The sequence below is a fragment of the Thunnus albacares genome, chromosome 1, assembly GCF_914725855.1.
Source record: "Thunnus albacares chromosome 1, fThuAlb1.1, whole genome shotgun sequence".
NCBI lineage: Eukaryota > Metazoa > Chordata > Actinopteri > Scombriformes > Scombridae > Thunnus > Thunnus albacares.
The window spans coordinates 4,888,591-4,908,568 of record NC_058106.1 but is presented as its reverse complement, the minus strand read 5'-3'; the positions used below and the strand labels follow the sequence as shown (position 1 = coordinate 4,908,568).

The 19,978-nt window shown below is 38.3% G+C and overlaps 1 long non-coding RNA gene across 5 annotated transcripts; it reads left to right on the top strand.

Annotated features, from left to right (window-relative positions):
- Nucleotides 1-14,091: 14,091 nt before the first annotated feature.
- LOC122985596 lies at nucleotides 14,092-19,798 on the top strand. 5 transcript variants are annotated; one of them, XR_006404169.1, is made up of 9 exons: nucleotides 14,092-14,522; nucleotides 14,600-15,216; nucleotides 16,235-17,521; nucleotides 17,606-17,679; nucleotides 18,142-18,301; nucleotides 18,622-18,694; nucleotides 18,950-19,083; nucleotides 19,293-19,398; nucleotides 19,746-19,798. It is a non-coding gene; the product is annotated as an uncharacterized LOC122985596 (long non-coding RNA). The 5 variants fall into 5 exon arrangements; XR_006404168.1 differs by having other exon boundaries at nucleotides 14,092-15,216; nucleotides 16,235-16,330; nucleotides 16,489-17,521; XR_006404162.1 differs by having other exon boundaries at nucleotides 14,092-15,216.
- The last annotated feature ends 180 nt before the right edge of the window (nucleotides 19,799-19,978 follow it).

Below are 19,978 nucleotides of genomic sequence, written 5' to 3'. Positions count from 1 at the left end.
AAAATAAAAGGCATAAAACCTAACAGAGACCAAGTGGTTAAACTGCTCATGTGTGTCCAATAATTCAGTTTCCTTTAAAGGAGGCACCTCAGTGTTGCCGATATTCCTCAATTTTTATTGTGATATGTGTTCAGCACTTGAAAAGAATGTCAGTGTGCACATCCTTCCATTTTTCCAAAAAACCTGCAGGCCTCAGTGGAAACCAGGCAAGACAGAACTCACTTTTCATTGGTTCAACCAGCTTCTTTATCATCGTTTTTATAAATCAATATATAACCTCAAGGGCCTAAAAAATGGCTAATTGGACAAACTAAATCTATAAAAAAAGTTAGAAGATGATGGTGACTTTATGAGCTGGACTCGTCAGGTAGACTGGTCAGTATTTGGGAGCCATTACCATAAGGAACAGTTGTCTGTAATTTGAATGGCACTTTGCAACAGCCTCTTCTACCAAACCTTTTCTTTCAATTCAATGATGTCATCATTCTTTTGTTCACCACATTTAGTGACAAAATAGGTGCCTTCCAACTCTAACCCCCTGACCAAGTTAGTTTGTGCCTTAACCTGACCAGATCTTAACCATAGCGTAATTTTTTAACAGTGTTTTGTAAAAGTTTTGTTTTTGTTAGTCTACCAAAAACACAAAAACTAAAATTTCAGCTAAACATGTCTAAAAACACTGCATATAGACAAATGACAGATAAAACCAACATAAAGTGTGTTAGCAAGCTGTTGTTCCACCATAAGCGTCCAGAGCAGTGTATGTCATTTGGTGTTTTGATGATGATGGTGAGGAAGAATCCAAAATCTGTACTGTAGGTGTTCAAACCATTCAGTGAGCCTTCATACTTTGTATGGAAGCGTCTCCATTCTTTGTTTGTATCTGTATGATGAGAACAAATGTTTACCGACCAGATGGTGACCTTGCTGCACCTTACATCATGACGAACTGACTACAGTGACAGTGACTGCTGTTGAAAGAGCTCTATGTGCTGGAAATCATTAGTCACAAAGCAAAAGCAAAGATTTGAGAGATTGTTCAGTATAAATAAATGATCTCATCTCCCACTAACAGCCAGCACATCCTGCTGGTATGAAACAGAAGCAGACTTTTCCTCTTTCCTCCCTTCTGTCGTTATAGATTTGCCTCATAATACATTTCTCCCCAGAGAGCTAAGGGCACCTTCAAATGCACTTCCCTGTCCTCTGAGACATGGAAAGCCTTGGGATATAGAATTGAGTTAGCAGTCGGAGGGGGAACCACAGCAGGGATTGCAAACTATGTGTAGGGTGCCCAAGGGAAGAAAGTAGAGTGATCAGGAAAATGGCTGCAAACGGATAGGAAATTTTTATTGCTGCTGTGATTTATGGATTATGGGTTTTTAATGGTTTGCTCTATATGCCGGCAGATTTTCTGGGGGAAAGGAATTTGTATCTTACTGCATGGCTATGGGGCCGCAAAGAAAAATGACACCTTCCTTTTCCTTCCTTTAACAAGGTCAACCAGACTGTCCCTTGTTTTCTCTTATTTGCATTGAGAAGAGCTCCATGTAATTTTAAAAATAACAGATATTATGGAACATGTAATTTGGTGTTAATACGTCCTGCAGACTACTGTTAGTTTTGCTGTATCTTTCAAAGCAGCAAATATGGCAAAAGCCATGTCTGCATCTCACAGACTTTAGATTAAGCTGCTACTAAGGACAAACCCAACTGCAGGTTCCCTTTACTCTCTAATCACACACACACACACACACACACACACACATTGAAGCTAGACATTACACAGTCCATTGGTTAGAGGTCAGAATGCAATGCAGCTCTCTGTTCCATCATTAAACCACTGCATTTGACCACCACTGCAGACGATGATGCAGCACTCCCAGCATTAGGGAGACTGGCTCTAGGCCCAGGTACAAGCCCAGCTCTTTCCCTTGCACTGCCCGTGTAAATAAACCAAAGAGGCAACAACAAATTGTGTTTAAATCTAATGTTTTTGCTGTTTACAGGACTCAATTTAAAAGTGGCCTCAAAGTGGTACTTTACTTGAAGATCCCATCCAGACATATTTTAAAACATACAAAAATGTCTCCTTTCAATAATAATTTGTATCTAATATGGTTATTTAACAAAAAAAGTTCAATAACCTCATTAAAATTCTTAAAATTACATCTCCCTCCTCTCACTTATTGAAAAATCTAGAATCTATGAATATGTAAATGTGAGCTTAACTGCTGGACACAAGAGGTCTCCTACTTCATACTTCTCAAGTTTTCACCTTTTCATACTGGATCATGATTGGCACCTAACTAGTTCCCCTCCCCTTCCAAGCCTGTAGGAGAACCTACAGTGGCCACGAAACTTGGAAAAAACATGGAAGGTATGTCTGGGACGCATTTGACCACACATCTTTTGTGGTGTAAACACTGATGAAATACATCATCAATGCAGTACATGCCGTACATGTATATTAATTCTTGAAACATTTTTGTTTCCTAGCTAGCCCACGCGAAACAAATCTGGTGCTTAACTGGTGACAGACAGATAATAACTGTGTGGGGCTCATTGACCTTCTAGCAGAAGTGACATAGCAGTAATGAAAACTGAACACAAGTGGTCAGCTGGCCATCTTGGAGACACATAATAGACACAGATGTGAACAGCAATGTGTCTCGGCTGTCCACTTGTGTTTGGATCACCAAAACGCATTTTACAACCAAGTGTAAACAGCCTCTATGATGTCTGCTATGGACTTAGTTGATATACAGAGGCACTATACTTGGCGAAGACATTCAATGGCTAGTAGAATTCAAGGATTCATGACGCCCTTCCTTCAGTCCTTCATGATGCAAGAAGCCTTATTCCTGCACCTGTTGATGTAAATGTATCTTTTGTGCAGACTTTAGTGCTCACTGCAGTGCCTTTCTGTCTGCAGCAGAGCAGTTGCCGTACCACATGGTGATGCAGGAAGTGAGGACACTCTCCACTTCTCCACCTGTAGAAGGAAGTAAGGACTGAGATGCCAAGGCTTTAGCCTCCTCAGGAAGCAGAGGCGTTGGTGGGGCTTTTTTACTATAGACTAGAATAGACTTTTCCTGATTTCCTTCTCTGATCATCATGTTATTATATCAAAGTTTAATCTTGCTGAAATTAACAGGGGAAGAGGTTATTGGAAATTTAATCAATCATTAGAAGACAAGACCTTTATCTTAATAACAAGGCAATTTATTTTGGATTTTTTTATATTAATACCGGTTCTGCAAATCCACACTTGTTTGGGATGCTTTTAAGTGTGCATTTAGGGGTCATGCTATAAAGTATTCTACTTGGAAAGATAAACAAATGTATACCAGAGAGAAAACATTGTTGAATGAATTACAAATTACTAGACACCGTTTGGATGAAAATAGATCTAATCATATTTATGGTCAGCTGCTACATATATGAATGGCATCTTTAAAACTTTAATGGATTATTATGCTAATATATTCAAAGAGGAAGTATTTCAATCAACATTTTTTTTTGTTTGATTTTATGAGATCTTACCCTTGTCCTAAGCTTACAGATGAGCAGCAGGTATTATGTGAAGGTCCTATTAATGAGAAAAACAGTTATATGATGCCATATGTTCTTCTCAGAATGGCAAGTCTCCCAGATTTGATGGGATACCTGTGGAGGTTTATAGAACCTTCTTTGTTGAAATTAAGGAGGTTTTATTAGCCTGCTATAATTTCTCTTTTGAAGTTGGGCAGCAATCTAATTCTCAAAAAGAGGGCCTAATTTCCCTGTTGCTAAAACATGATGCAGATGGCCAAGCAAAAGATCCTGTGAAGTTAAACAACTGGAGACCCCTGACACTCTTGTGCTTTGACGTCTGTATTCAAATGTATTGCACATAGATTAAAGCAAGTCATTCAAACATTTTGATCAAACTGATTTCTTAGAGGGCTGATTTTGCTCTACTTATGGACTCCCAAGAAAAATAGAGAATCAGTTGAATCAGCAAGTGTCCCAAAAAGACATACCGTATGTTTATGTTTAAGTGACAGCGCCCTCTAGTGGCTGTAGTGGCTTTTATAAATCAGGAGCAAAGGAGTAAGTCAGGTGATGTTATTACGACAAAGAGCGCAAAGGGAGTACATCGATGCGGAAGGATGGTTCATCGATAATGTCAGACTTTAATACATGAGATCACTGTTTCCTACTGACAATCAATGCTGGTATAAAATCTTGAACGGACTTTATATTTAAATTGTAATAGAGTATCTGTACCGGGTGGTTTTACTTTTAAGTTAAAGCTGCTTTAACCCTTTTTGACCCGAAAACAAGCTACACGATACACAGCCACACACATTGCTAGATGAAGGTGATATGCCACATGTGCATTCCTATTAAGCTAGGAAAGGAGTAAGGTTGCTTATAGGCCCATCAGACTCTCAACCAGTTCCAGAAAGAAACAACAATACTAAAAGTATTAAGATCATTTCTGTCTGGCACAGTCTACCATGTAAACATTTGTGTCTTGAATCTTACCAACACACAGAGCATGGAAAGTCCAAGGCTGCAACTGTGGGACAGTGAGTTCTTCCAAAGCTGGAGTATAATTTATTTGTCTGCTCTGATTTGCATGAACACCACTTGGCCATTACACTTGAAGCAGAATATGTCAGTTATTTTGTAATGCTCTATGATGTATGGTAACATTTAATCTAAAAAGAACAAGATATCAGGTCACTGAGTCAGAAACATGTCAGCATAACTCTTGCAGCGTTCAGTGAAAATTATTTTTCAACTACAAAGGCCACATTCAGCCCCTCTTGTAAATACAAGAACAGAGAACTCCATAAGGAGCAATTTTTAGCTACTGTATCTGCTTCCAGCAGGTCCTAAGAAGTCGTGAATGGCTGGCCTGGCACCTTTTGATAGACTGGCTTCTTCTTAGTATCCAGCAGTGCTGATATAAGACTTTTCAAAGTTGGTATGTACAGGTTTGCTTACAGGAACTAGCCATGGCCTCGCACTCTGTCTGACAACAGTTATCGCCTTCTCCAGCATACCCAGCTTTTATGTGTTGCCAACTATCTGCCAGTGATCAAAATGCAAGCATTACAACCTTATACTCTAATCAAAATTACTCAATTATGTGTGACAAAGCTTTAAGCAGTACAGGTGGTGGTTGATACCTGTTTCCCCCTTGGAGCTTACAGTAACTGTATGCACTTGCTGTTGAGATTGTTCAGTACTTCAGTTCATATACACAACCTGACTCAGCTCGGCTGCTGCTGCTATCAGCTCTTGTACAGACTCGCTGCCCTCTGCACTGCCTGTACATGCTGAACTTCTGCCCGTGTGCTGAAGAATACCAGACCACTGGGGGCTCACCAGATTTGTTCATATTCCAGCTATGCTTTCTGAACTCCAACACACTCCTCCTGGCACTCCTCTCTCCAACTTTCATGGCTGAATATTTAGCTGATTTTGACAACAACTCAACACTCGCAAGAGACAGAGTGATCTGTTCACTTTAATACATTTATATGTATTGAAATGCGGTGATATCAGTACATATAGACTTTTTTCACCACTGTCCCGAAAAACAATTTTAACTGTCCCGCAGTGTATACAACCAGCTGTGGTCCCGTTCCTGATAACCCATGTGGTCTGTAAAGATTGTAGCATGCTGAGTGCACCAATTTCTCCAGCAATCTCTGTTGTATAATTATAGAAATAATTGTTATTAGTGTCAGTATATATCTTAATATTCACCATTGTCAATTTGCTTAGTTGTGAGTCAATAATTCAGATGAAAAATGAAGCTGTCCACTGTGGAGCAGCAGTGGATTGCAGCTCTGCTGCGTGCTGTGTTCTCATTTTAGAGAACATAATTAATATTTTCCTTATTAATCATGTTTTATTTCCCTTTGATGTTGAAAAGACGTTTAATGGATGTCTATTATACATGCATTTGTCTGTAGGTGTTTAAATTAAGGTTATTCAAGGTTGAGAAGTGAAAGTTTAGTAGATGTCTAGTCTTAGCCAAGATGTTATTTCAACATCTTTTTAATGACAACATAGTCGTTTATCAGACGATCAATAAGCATCTATCATATGAATTTAGATGTCTACTAAACTTTTACTTTTCAACTTATTTTCACCAGGGTTTAGCTTAGCCATTCAATCAATGCCTTTTAGATGATGGTTTAAGTTATATTATAGTGAAGTCTTTTATTTCAAAATGTATGTATTTATATAAATATAAATTAAATCATATAAAAAATTAATTACATAAAAATTATATCAATTATATCAATTCAAAACATAAAATATGCAAGTACTCAAAAATAAAAACACACAAAAACAATGGATAAAAGAAAATAAAGAAAAGATATTCAACTTTAAGGTCAAATTCTTAATGAAAACAACAATAAACTGAAAATAAAACATATTTAAATTACATGAAAAATCATATAAAATTAAAACAGCATTAAAACAGCAATAATTTGTGAGTAGCAGTTTGATAAAACTTCATCTTTTGGCCATGGCCACTGTCTATGTTAGATGCTCTCACAACTTTTTATATGCCAGTTCTTAAGGTCACTGTAATTATCTTACTTTTCTCTGAATGGAAATTTCTCTTTACCCCGTCCTGTGAAGATAAAGGAAAGGAGCTCATCAATGTTTAATTGTAAATTTATTCAGAGAAAACTTATTTTCAATTCTTTTCAAATAACTCCAAGGAGATTTGGTTATTAAACATGCTGGGGCTTTGTTGTCAATCACTGTTTGAGTAAGAACACTGCATAATACGCTTGGAGCGCCTTATAAAAATAAATGCTGACTTCTGCAAACAGAAGTCAGAAACAAGACTAGTACATTACTATTTTTAGTCTTCATTACTTCTTCTAAATCGTAATAAAGTTACAAACCTTTAGGGGTCCTGGCTATCTTTGGCTTTGTTTTGGCTGAGATATTGCCAATCACTGCTGGAAAAACATTATGTTAGTTGTTGTACCTTAACAGTAACAACTGTACATTAACTATAACAATAATAACAAATGGCAACTTAATCACATAATATTAAAGAATTACTTGGTGAACCTTTGTGAATCATTTTTTAACATCTATTGAATCTCAATGTCATTTCCTGTAGTATCTTTGAAGTCATTTCACATATAACTGAGTCTGAGTTCTTGTGGATACTGGTAACTGTCTTTGAGCCATTATTATCGGCAGTGCTTGTTAAAATCAGAAAACTGTCATTTCACATAGTACCTTTAGGAGTCCAAGTTCTTGTGGATATCGGAGATGTTATGGCAAACACTGTAGGAATTAAGAATATATTAAACCTTTTTCCTCTGAATATCCAAGAGTAGACGGTATTTTTTACACTAAACCATACCTTGAGAGCTAGGAGATCTTCAGACATGTGTCTGTTGAGTACAGGCTCCAGCTGAGATACAAAAAATAGACCAGTCTTAACTCTGCCTTGAATTGTCTAGAAATATGTTTACTTAAGATACATATGATCCATAAAATTACTGTCAACTGAGGATTCATTTCAATATGGCTACTGTAACCCTTCATCCTTCCTTAAACGTAAACCCTTCATCAGCACTCACACACACACACACACACAGAGGAAATACTTTATATATATATAATTAATATATATCTTAATGTTGTGTTAATGTCACTGTTATTGTGTACTATTGAAATTGTACTTTGATGCAGCCAAAAAGGAGAAAAGAGCAACAGAGGAGAAATCACTTATCCAGGATGGACAGACATGAAATAGATGTTGTGTATACAGAATAGACCAGATAGCAAAATTACAGAAATATTGCATGGAAAAACCAGTATTTGTTGGTCTAGAAAATAGTCACACATGAAATTCTTCCTGCATGAGCTCTATTGGTTACTCTTTTATCCCAGTCTCATTGAAAATCCCCAAACGCCCTCCAGAGTGTGTTGAGAGGTACACACCACAACACGTCAAGTGTGGTTATCATGAACATCAAAATATGCACACAATAAGATGCTTTGCTTCAACCTTATGTGATTCACACTTCATACATACAGTTCCGGAACTGCTGCGTCTTGACAAAATCGCAGTTTGACTGCAGACACACAACTTTTAGATTTTTAAGCATCCATATTATTGGAGCATCAGCCAAGTCCAGACATGTTTAAATTCTAACCTCCTGATACTTGATACTCCTCTAGCTGCCTCTTAGTTTTTCCCAAAACATCACTGTCATCGCTTTCTCACTCCACCTCCCCCCCAGCTCAGCTGCTCTGCCACCACCCCTACAGCCTGTTATTGGTTGGGACCATACGTGAGCTGAATGTCCATGGAGGAGAGTAAACAGTCCAGAGACTTGAAGCTCTCTCTCTGCCCTTATAGGTCAAGTTTACCTCTGGGTCTAGCCTGTGCTCTGCAGTCTCCTCACAGCCTGGTAACAGCTTATGGAACTACATACTCCCAAACGTACTCATGGTAAATAGGGTTAGACAGATATCTCAGTTTTTCAGAGTAGAATGCAGATATTGTGTTTCATTACAAAAAAACAGATGTTGGTGTTTTCAGCCTCTGCTATAATAGACATAATGCAGTGTGTGAGCTTGTGTTTATACAAATGGACAACATTTAGACCATAGACTTAATGGATGCTTATAACTGAAATGGTATAGTATCACTCCACATTGTTAATATAACATTTAAGTAAGCAAATCTCTTTCAGAACACTTGTGCTCACATACTTTCTATTGCAATAAAAAAAAAATCACAGTTTATTTAATAACATTACTGGCATCATTGATTTAAAGATGCACTAATAAATATTTTTAATTTAACAATGTATTAAATGACTATGTATAACACCAAAGTGTTTGTTCGAAAAGACAACAGCACAGAGAATTATCACCTAACTCTGCAGTTCTTCTCAGCTCTGTGGAGCCTTACTCAGCTAATTGTTTGGTTCTATGGTCCACAAATTCCATTTGTGCCAACCTTGTTTCCAAAAGTAGCAGGCAGCTGTTTTCAGCTAAAAAGATCTGATAAACCCACTGTACGCTACCTGCCCATCAAACAGCTGACAGTTAGCCACTAGCTGGTAAACATAGCGGAACATTTAGCTAGTGAGCCAGATATATTTCTCAGTCATTGGTGGAGAACGTAAAGGAGAGTGAACATTTTGTCAAGGGTTCCTCTGCAAGACAGACTGATAATGACCCACACTAAAGCCCTAAACATTAATGGTTTACTGTATATTCCCAAATTTATTTTAAATTAATCTAATTTCCACAAAACAAATGACACACAGTGAATCTGGTGCAGTTGCCCACTTTGCCAGTTGCTGATCTAACCTGATCCTCTAATCTAACCTTGGAACTGATTGCAAACTAACATTGCTAACCCTAACCCCACCTGCTGCACCATTAATTTAAATTTGCACAGTATGAAATCAAATTCAAGATATACAATATAAAACAAGAAACTACACTGTAAAACATTCAGGAATTTAGGGGAAGCTGTTAATCTTTTGTCATTGACAAGTTTTTTTAAATTAATTTCAAGGCAATTCAAGTTAAAATTTCTAGTTTTTATTTTCACACCATTTCAGAGAGGTTTCGCATTATAATCTAATCTGGGTTATGCAGGACATTATCAACATGTATTTGAATGTATACACCATGAAAGGAAGGCTTTTCTATAATACCGCAAAATAGTGATGCACAGGTTAGCTGTGGAGCCAATCAAAGCTGCTCAGCTGTATGACAATGTTTAAATGGATGGCCCACACCTAACCCACTTTTTACAAAATATGCCAAAGAATAGCAGGTATAACCCCAAATACTGAGTCAGCCTGTGCATCACTTCCACTAACACTATAATGATAGAATATATCACGCAAATTGAAATATACCTCAGTAAAATCAAAGGAGGCATCCAGGACCATACAGTGCATACTATGGAAAAACCTTTACTTTACTATTTATGAATTATAGACATATACAAATATGTTCCAATACTTAATTTCTAATATGAATTAGTCATACCATAAACATGAAGATTCCACAGTCATGGGCATTCTTCTGACTTAGGAGGCCCTAATCCACAAAGAAAGAGAATTGGAGAAAATAAATTCAACACTATGGACTTATTAGACATTAGGTCTGGCTTCAAGTTTTTAAAAAAGGCAATTATGACCCTTACAATGTCAAAGCCAGACAATGTTTTCCAGTGACCAGGTGACAAATGTCGTGTAATTTTCCAATGGCATAGAAGCAAGAAGTCAAGGACACATACCTAATGAGGTGCAGACTATGAAAAAGATAGAGGGAATATAGTTGCACACTCATTCTGTATCCACAAGTGACTGTATTCACCTCACACCAACATTTCAAATATGTGTTCATCAGTGTCAGGTGTGAGTTGAATAAAGTCGCTTGTGGATATAGGGGGAGTGTGCAACTATATTTCCTCTATCAATTTTTCTGTAACAGGAAGTTAATAAATGCAGGGTCATTTTACATTGACATAAACAGTGTAAACCTTAAAGCCCCAAGCAGTGAATTTTGGACCATATCAATGTGGGGTATATCCATATACAATTTTGAAGTGTTTTATCTGTGGCTTGATCCATTTTACTCCAGTGTTTATAAACATTATCAGTGTAAACAAACCTTTTACAGCCACAAACTATAATTTAAAACTCATATTGCCTGCTGTCTAAAGTTAGTCCTTGTATCAAGAGCCCAGTCAATCGATTAGAGAGTTCGTTCATCTATGTCAAAGTGGGGAGTTTGACTTTGAAATTTTCTAGGGGGCACTCTTGAGCCATTTTGCCACACCCATACCCACAACTGATAAAATATTCAATTTTTCACCACTTCTGATGCATGTGCAAAGTGTCAAAGTTTAGGCCCTCAAAAATGCAATTCTTTCAAACAAAAATAAATACAGTAGGGCTTTCTTTCAGAGCTCAGGCCTTAATACAAGCATTGAAATTTTACATTGTTGCAATACCCACAGGTCTAGAACAAGTTCTGCTTTTACTCACATGCAAGCGTTTAAGAGGGTCCACACTTGTTGGTGGTCTCCAGGTCGCAGTGACGTTGAGATCCTCCATGTAAATGTCTTTTCTCTGCACAAAACAGCCCACATTTGAGCATAAAACTTGTTCCTTTCATCTTGAAGCTAAGTGGTAAGAAAAAATAGATAGTTGACATACCCAGTAATAACAATACGTACCTTAAGGCTTGCAATTTGTTGCACTAAATGCAATCTAGAAAACAAAAAAAATTTCAGCACTCGCTCAGTTTGACAAAATGACATGTAACCTACTATTTATGTCTTTACTGACAGTGGATTCCAGTCAGGATTCTGGTCCAATAATTTTGAGACCTTTTCGTTAACACTCCTCCAACTTCCAAAAGCCTAGCATTTTGTAGCCATCTGCTATCCATGACATAGTCAATCTATTGTAAGGAAAACAAGGTAGGGTTGTATAATATCAATCAAACATGGAGCCCTCTAACATCACATAATGAGCACAATATTTAACATTAGATGCTTCAGAAACTAATGGAAATAGGAGTTTACAGCAACAATCACTGTCCCCCCTTATTAAGAGTCCTAAAGTGACGTTCTCCGTGCCCCTACAGGCGCCGCAACAGTCTCCCAGACCGTCACGTGTAATTTCATTGTTCGTGTTGTTACAACCCTACAAGTGTTTAGTAATAAGGGAATCAGCATACTGCTGATGTAGTCAGACAAGCACTGCCTTTTATTGTTTAGTGTACTAACAACAATAAAATGTATAAGCTTTCTGCTTATCAGTTAAACACAAGATAACCAGATAAGGAATCAAGAGAGACGAGGTACAAAGGGAAGGGCTGCTGATGGTGCCAAATTATGACAGAAACAAAACACTTCCTAACCCAACAGATTTCCACTGACTCACTACAGCTGAAAAAAAGCTAAACGAAACTAAACAAAAACCTACCTGATTGCACCAATCTTGAAATAAAACAAACTAGCAGCCACACATAAGACCTGGTGTCCAACTAGACAATCAAATTACCATGTGGTGGCTAAATAATGGATGTATGAAAATAAACAATTTAAACCTACTGTGCAGATCCCGAAACTGCTAAACTAGTGCCTCAGACTAGTTAACATTATTTTACACTCACTGAAAGACCTAAAAGCTAATCGAAGACAGAGAAGATTGGGGCACAAACACAGTTAGGAGGTCTGGGATTCCCCCTGGAGAAACACGTCATCAGGAAGGATTCCCGCCTGATGACGTGTTGGCTAGCCTAATTGATGGAGGAAAAGACTGCACCACAGTAAATCATAACAATATAAAGAGCTGTCACCATAATGTGTTCACAAGCACATCAATAATGCATTTGTTTGATGAAGTTATTAGAAATTTTTGATGTCCCATGCCAATTTACAATGGTTCGTTTTTCCGTGTCAGTTATATTTTTTTTATTGTGCACATTGATTTATAAAATGCTGCTGCATGTCTCCCATTCAAATAGACCAATTTGCTTTACAGTGCTAAATTATAGCTACAGCTGAGAGTTCATTCAACTTGTTAAATTAAGTTTCTAAAGAAATACAATAAGCATATCAGCAGACTTCCCAGCATGCATTGTTTAGAGTTTATACTCTCAAGACCCCTCTGTTTTGTAGTTTGAAAAAAATAAACATGATGGAAATTTGCTGTGTTTCTTTAATACATGTTAATATAAGTCCATGACCATGATGGAGGTTAATATAAAATTCAGTCCCTACACCATACACTTGCTTATAAATGAAGAACTGACTGAGCAAATTGAAAAAAATGTAAATAGAAAGCAAATCTGATTGTAAGCTTAATATGTTTTACAGTGTAGAGATTAGAAGATATTAGATGTTGGCATTTATATTTAAAATGATTGATGCTGTACGTGAGAGGGTTTTATGAGACAACTTTATCTTGTTGAAGAAATTGCATGTGTAATGTCATCAACTTTATAATGTCTTATCTTCTACATGGCTCACAAGTGTCATGGTAAAAGGAAGCTATTGGCAATATTCCAACACTGAATATGATGTTAGCTCAGCAGTGAAATAAGCTCAATCAGTCATTTTCTGACCCCATAAATGAAAGGTACAGCCACTTATATAATAGAACAGTAGCATTCATAGATGAAAAATAAGTATTTTTGTATTTCACAGCTGAGAATAATTAAACACAACTGACATAAAGAAACCATTCACATCACCAGGAGACCGTTAAAAAGTTAATTCTAAGAAGTCACTCAATTTAGAGGTGATACCAGGTTCCAGTCGCAGGATCTTTTCTTTTTTTTTTTTTTTTTTTACACATTTAGGCCTTTGATTGTTGTTTTGGCAAAATAGCTATAAACAAGAGAGTAACTAGAGAACAGTACTAATGATATAATCTCACTTATGATATCTGATCGAATATTATTAGTATTACTAATACTAATAGTATTACTTGATACCATATTTGAAATATACCTCTAAAAATGTGGCCTATATCACCTATGCACACAATCCTTCAAAATGTGTCCTTTGCTGAGGGGTGTACTGTGAATAACTACTATATTCTTATTATAAGTAATTGGCCTTAAACATACACGGTTCAGTGCTGCATTGAAAGCTGACAAGTAGCAACACTTTCTGGGGTTGCAGAAAATAAGAAGAGCAGTCATGCGAGTAACAAGTGAAAATTGAGTTTACCAAGAATGGATATGAGTGTGCAGTTTATTTAGTTTGAGCCAATTCCTCTCAGAGTACTTCCTTTTATGGATGATGATTTTGTTCTCAACATCTAAGACCTGTTTTTTAAAGTGGAGCAGGTTTTTACTGGCTTCAAAACAGGAGAACACAAACACTGCTGCCCTCCCTGAAGAGAGCGGTGAAGCAGAGTTTCACCACAAGTGAAAGCACAGCAGCCTGTTATCATGGGGGTCCTGGATTTGACAAGGTGTTTATCTGCCTGTGCACCACTGACTGTATATAAATATGGATGACACATCTCCACTTCCTACTGCTATGCAAAATGCCAAAATTTGAAGCCAAAATATCAACTTTCCGAGAGCTGCCATCTTGCTTGTATGAAGTCATTTGGAGCCAGAGTCTGCACAGTAGAGTTGGGTGGTGGTATGACAGCCCACAGGACACTCCCTCTTAGTCGTCCCACCACCTGACGGAGGTTTGAGAGCGGCCATCACAGCTTTCAGTCATGATGTCACACCCCCTTTTTATATCACCAAATAACTAGTTAAAAACAAACCTCTCAGAAAAAAGAGCTCTTGAACATACTATACAGCCCTGTGATAAGAACTACCTAAAATGACAGAGTCTGGTAGCTCTTAACCAGGTTTACTCTATTGAGCGGACTTGTGTGCTAGAATGTGTAGAGTCCATCCAGTAATTCTTCCACTCTGCAGAACATGGGAGTGACCTTGATGGCATCAGAGAAGGCCAGCTCCAGATGGTGAGCCATGCAATGCACACCCACAACATAAGCCTTGTCTCCTCTCAGTCTCGTCACGACACTGCTCTTCTCCACAGTCATGATTGCAGCCCCATCCGTGGAACAGGCTACAAGCTTGCTCTCCCACCCCTTGCAAGCAGCATCCATTTGACATTTTAATGTCCTGGGCTATGTGGGCAGCACTGACAGCACAATCAGTGGATCCATCTGACATTACTGAACAGAATTTGGTGTCCTCAAAATCCTCTTGGACCTTTCTTCATTCAGCTTCTGCACTGTACTTTATAAAAAATCTACACTCCATTTCTGTAGGTGTTCCCCGCAACCACTCCTTCTAGGTGTTAGGGCCGAGACCATGTATCTGCTTTAGTTTTAGAAAATAATTATCCTCATTGAGGGAGGACCTGGATTTCTAAAGTTGTAAAGATTATTCTTTTCTTAATCAGATTCTGTTTGTTGACATTCTTGCATATTTTTCCAAAATCATAGTTCAAAGTTCATTAAATTTGCAGGCAAACGCTATGGCCTACAACATAAGTCAAACCAACGGCACGTTAAGATACTGATGACGGGATGTCATTAACCTCAGATTTAGCTACATTGAGCACAGCTGTTTAACTCAGGAATCAGTGTGTGGACACAACGGAAAATGACAACATGGTAGCAGTATCAGAAGCACTCTTCGACGTGTGAGGTAAGTATTAATTTTATTGGAAAATGCCAGCTATGCAACTTGTTTGTTGTACAACATTTTGTTTAAACATATGGTGATGTTTTGTAAGTGTAAGGGTAGCATTAGCTCTTACATATAACTGTTAGCACTCGCTAGCTAGTATCATGCACCCTACATGTGAAGATGAAGTGACCTGAATCTGTTTCTCAGTAAAGCTGTCTAGTTTTCTCAATTTAACATTACGTTATTCACTTTACATGGAGTAGAAATAACCTGAATTGTTGAAGTTACGCTGGCCAATTTACCACATGCTAGTCTCATAAACCATGGCCGCTTATGGCCACTCATAGTCTCATAAACCAAGCTAACGTGTTATGTTAATGCATAAAAAATATTGTCATTTAATAACTGGTAAATTTTTCATCATATTTAGCAAATTTTGTTGATTTGACCTTTAAGTAAATAGTCAGAGAGAGCTAACGGCTAAAAGGAATCTAAAATAACAAAAAAATTTGGTTGATTATGGGTAATTGGATGATTTTATCACAGACTGATGAGTACTACAGAATGTATTGCAAAGGAAAGACGTAATAACATGTACATTAACATTGTATTTGGTCTTATTTACTCTTGCGGGAGTTCTCAGACACACCACTGCCTGAATAGAGGGATCAAGCCCTGGATAATGGCCCTAGTTGCCCTAGTCATCCTAAAATTAGTTATTGTCACAGTTTGAACATTGACACAAGTTTGTACATGGCAGCTCATGCAGTTTGCATGTGCATCTACCCTTAACACAATTCGTTTTTTTTACATGAGCAATGCACAAGCTCCAGTATTGCCTCTGCCTCTTGATGCTCTGGTTTCTGTATGTCACATACAAAATGAAGCTCTGTTGACTTGGTTGCCTTGGCTGAGTTAACTAATGTCCTCAGTACATAGTTAGCACATATGTTGGCTGTGGCTTTAGCTGCTGCACCAGAGCCATAGCATTCCAAATCCAAACTGAGCCATCTGGAATGTCCTTCAACTGTTGCAGGCAGGCTGTCCTCCTCCAAGATATGCATCAGCTTTGCTTTTTGGATTTTACCAGAGAGCCAAAGTTGGCTAGTGATTGTGGCAAAGGACCCAGACTGTAAGGGAGCATTTCATTTATGTTAATTTGTCTAACATTGCCCACAACAATTAGCCTGGCAAACAATTTGTGGTGTGATGTTAGGGTGATTTCTTTTCCTCTAATTTTTGTGACAGTACTTTGGCCAGTATCTTTGAATGTTTTCATTTTCTTTATAGGGTCATGGAATGATGTTTCTGCCTTGACGATCCTTTTTTCACAGAACTCTGTGAGAGCCTTTACACCTTTTTGTTTTGCCCCCAGTAAATATTTGGCAACATTGTCTGATGCTTGTTGGCCAGAGGAGATTTGATAAAAGACTCTCCATCCAGGGGGTCGAAAAGAATGACCATATTTTGGATAGTGGCCCTAATGTTCATCATATCAGCCTGATCTCTTTGCATTTTGATGTTATCCAGCTCTGAATTTAGATGCAGCACTGGACACTGTCCAGCCATTGTTTTACATTCAAGTGTGATGGCTGCCCACTCATATTGTGATAGGGTCTATCAGTGAACTGTACCCTTGTTTAAAGAGGACCCACTGATGCCTCCTTTTGTCTTTGAACTGCGAGTGGTTGTTTGTTCAATGACTTGGTCACATGCAGTGCCAGCATAACCATGCCTTTGATGCCTTTGTACCACAAAGTCACCTGAAAGAAACTTCTGGTGTGCTGAAGGATGTGTGTTTTCCACATTGGTCATTTCAACCTAATACGCTGTTAGATACCTGGCATAACTGACCTTGTCACATGCAGCATATATTGCACGGTTGATAAATGGAGAGCACAGTTCCCCTCTCAAGTTGCCTTGATGAAGAGAAGCAGATTTTCCACCATTTCTATGTATGTGCTCCAAAATGTGAAGGTCTTGTTGGAGTTGTTTTTTCCTGCAAATTCTTCATACCCTTTCAGCAATTGCGACAATTGATGACATTGAAATCCTCACTTGGAAAGGTCTTTTGCAACTTTTAAAGCTGCTGCATGGTCCTCTTGTGTGAGAGTGTGCCTGCCAGCACAATCAGGAGCTTGTGTGCCCATATGCTCCTGTTGTAATGATGGCCTGTGATGACTCCGTCGATAGAGCCTGCATCCACAAGTTCAGATTCGATCATGATATCCTGAAAGCCTCCATCAGCAACAAGCTTCCCAATACAGGAAAGATGTGCCATGGCTGTGTGAAACTCTCTCATCCTTAATACAAGTCTTTCTGAGTAAGAGCTTGTCTGCCAATAGATTTCTTGGGCTTTGGCATATATGGCTTGATCCATAACTATCACCATTTCTTCTTGTTTCAGGCTGCCAGCAATAGCAGTGGAGTGGCTCAGGATGGTGTGGACAGTGTTGAGATCTGTTGGGCTGGCATCAACTGGTAGGTAGCCTACATTTGTAGAGGGTAGGATTGTGCCCTGCTTGAACATAATGTTAAAACCTGTCCATCCAGGAAGGACTATCCCTTGGGCCTCAGGTCCTTTCATGAAGAAGAATATAGCATCAATTCTTCTTCCAGTTGTTTGGGCATATCTGTATTTGTCCTGTTGGAGATCTACCTTGAGCACAAAATATTGTGGACCAGGCCTCTTTCCTTGTGTGTAAGTCAAAAAGTTTAGTGGAGGAGGATGAACGATTCACTGTCTTGTTCTTTGTCTGGATAGTGTCTCATGTAACAATGCTGAATCACTGGCCATGGCCTGCTGAATAATTATGCCATTGGTGTTGTTCCTTCACCTGAAAGTGTCTCCTCTCCAAAGTCATTATTATCCGAGACAAGTGTGGCAGGTAATTCAACCCTGATGTTTTCTGGGATGTATATTTCTCCTCTCTCAATTTGTAGGTGTGTAAGGGCTGTATCATGCTCAAGAACCTGGGAATTAGATGAGCAATGGTCAAGACCATTCAACAACCCTATAAGTTGTGCTGAGCCTGTCATATGCTGAACTACCATCGCAAGAGAGCACTGTGTTGGCATGAGCCACCGTCCTTCGGTTGTCAAGGTAGTGATTTCCTGAGAAGTAGACACTATCTTTCTGCTGTCCTCTAAAGTGACCCCAACACGTTCAGTGTCTGACGGTTGTGTTGAAATTCCAGATGCCCATTTGACAAAGTTAAAAAGTTGGTCAGGAACTAAATGTAGGGCATTCTCCAGTGTAAGGTTATTTGGTGTTGGAGGCCAGGGGAGCTTTGGTGGCATTTTTTCTGTCTTATGAATTATGTCCTTAAGTGTGATATAATAGCCAAGAACTATCTGTTGTGATGGTGGCATTATCAAGCTGCCCTTGACTTGTCACTGGTGTTTCTGCTTCATTGTCTTCAGATGAGAAAGAGGAGGAGGAGGTGGCAACTTCATGAATGACCTCCTCAGCTGTCAGATCATCAACATACACCAAGTATGTTGTAGATGCTTTTTGAAATTTTAAGAAAGGATGTCTTTTGAAGTCTTGCCTTTAGTGAGTGAGCCTTGTATGTTGAAATATCAACACCATCCCTTTCTTTTACAATGTCTTTAAAAAGCATATTCAGCTTTGACAGTCTAAGCACCTCCGTTTTTTTTTTAAAAGATTCTCTTTAATTACTGTTTCAGAGAAATACTTGTACCTATTTACATACAAGTTGCTTTCTGTTCCCCCTCCCTTTTTTTTTAGACACGTACCAAGTATAGTCTCTGAAGCAGGTGAAATGGTATCGTGCTTCACTGGCCACTAAGTCCCTGTCTCAAATGTGTAGAAGCAGACTCTCATCTTTTCTTCCTTGAGCTGCAAGAAGCAACTTCCCTGCAGTGAGTGTTTCACACTGAATCTGTTTTTCTTTTATTCTTTTCCGGCTGTATTATTCATATTTGTTTTTTTCATGTTTGCATATTATGAATTGTACTGGAAGCAGGTGTGGTGACCGCTTGGATGTGTAGAAGTCACTGTTGTGTGACCTTAGAGCTTGTGTCTTCGCTGGAGTTTCCTCACCATCCTCTCTCTTTTTTTCTACCTCTAGCACTAAAAAACAAGATGATGACGACCATAGATTTAAGCGTCAACTTGTTTTGAGGCTGTGCACCCCTCTCTCTCTCACCTACATCATCACTGATTGAAGAAATCAGGTTAGTGACACTACAGTTATTGTATGTAAAGACCCTTACCCATCCTCTATAGCTTTAAGTTTGAAGATGCAGTGCTTTCCCTATAAATATGTCCCCAAAACTACTGATGGTATCATGGGGAGGTGCTGTGCCAAATGAGTTGTCATGGAGGATTTCGTGCATCATTGAAGAAGTAATACTGCCGCCATTATTCTTACCTATTTTTTCTGTTATCTTCTTTTATTACTGTTATCTTAATCACTGATCATCCAGTTTATGTAACACAGTATATGATTTTTTAATACATGGTTTACTACTTATATGGCAGAAATAAGGGGTAGTAATGCTTGCATGTTTTTCTTAAATAGGTCCCATAGATCACCTATTCTATCCCAGCAACTATGGGGAAAAGTAGCGAGTGTGTAAAAATCTTGTGATTTTACTTTTGTGTGTGTCAACTGAATAGATAACCTGAGATTAAATGGAGCCAACAGCTTAGGTCTTTTCCCTGGCTGTTTTTAATGGTTGTATTTTTAATATTACTAAGCACTTCATTGGACATTGGACTTAAAAAGTAAATGTGAATGAGTGAGGAGCTTAA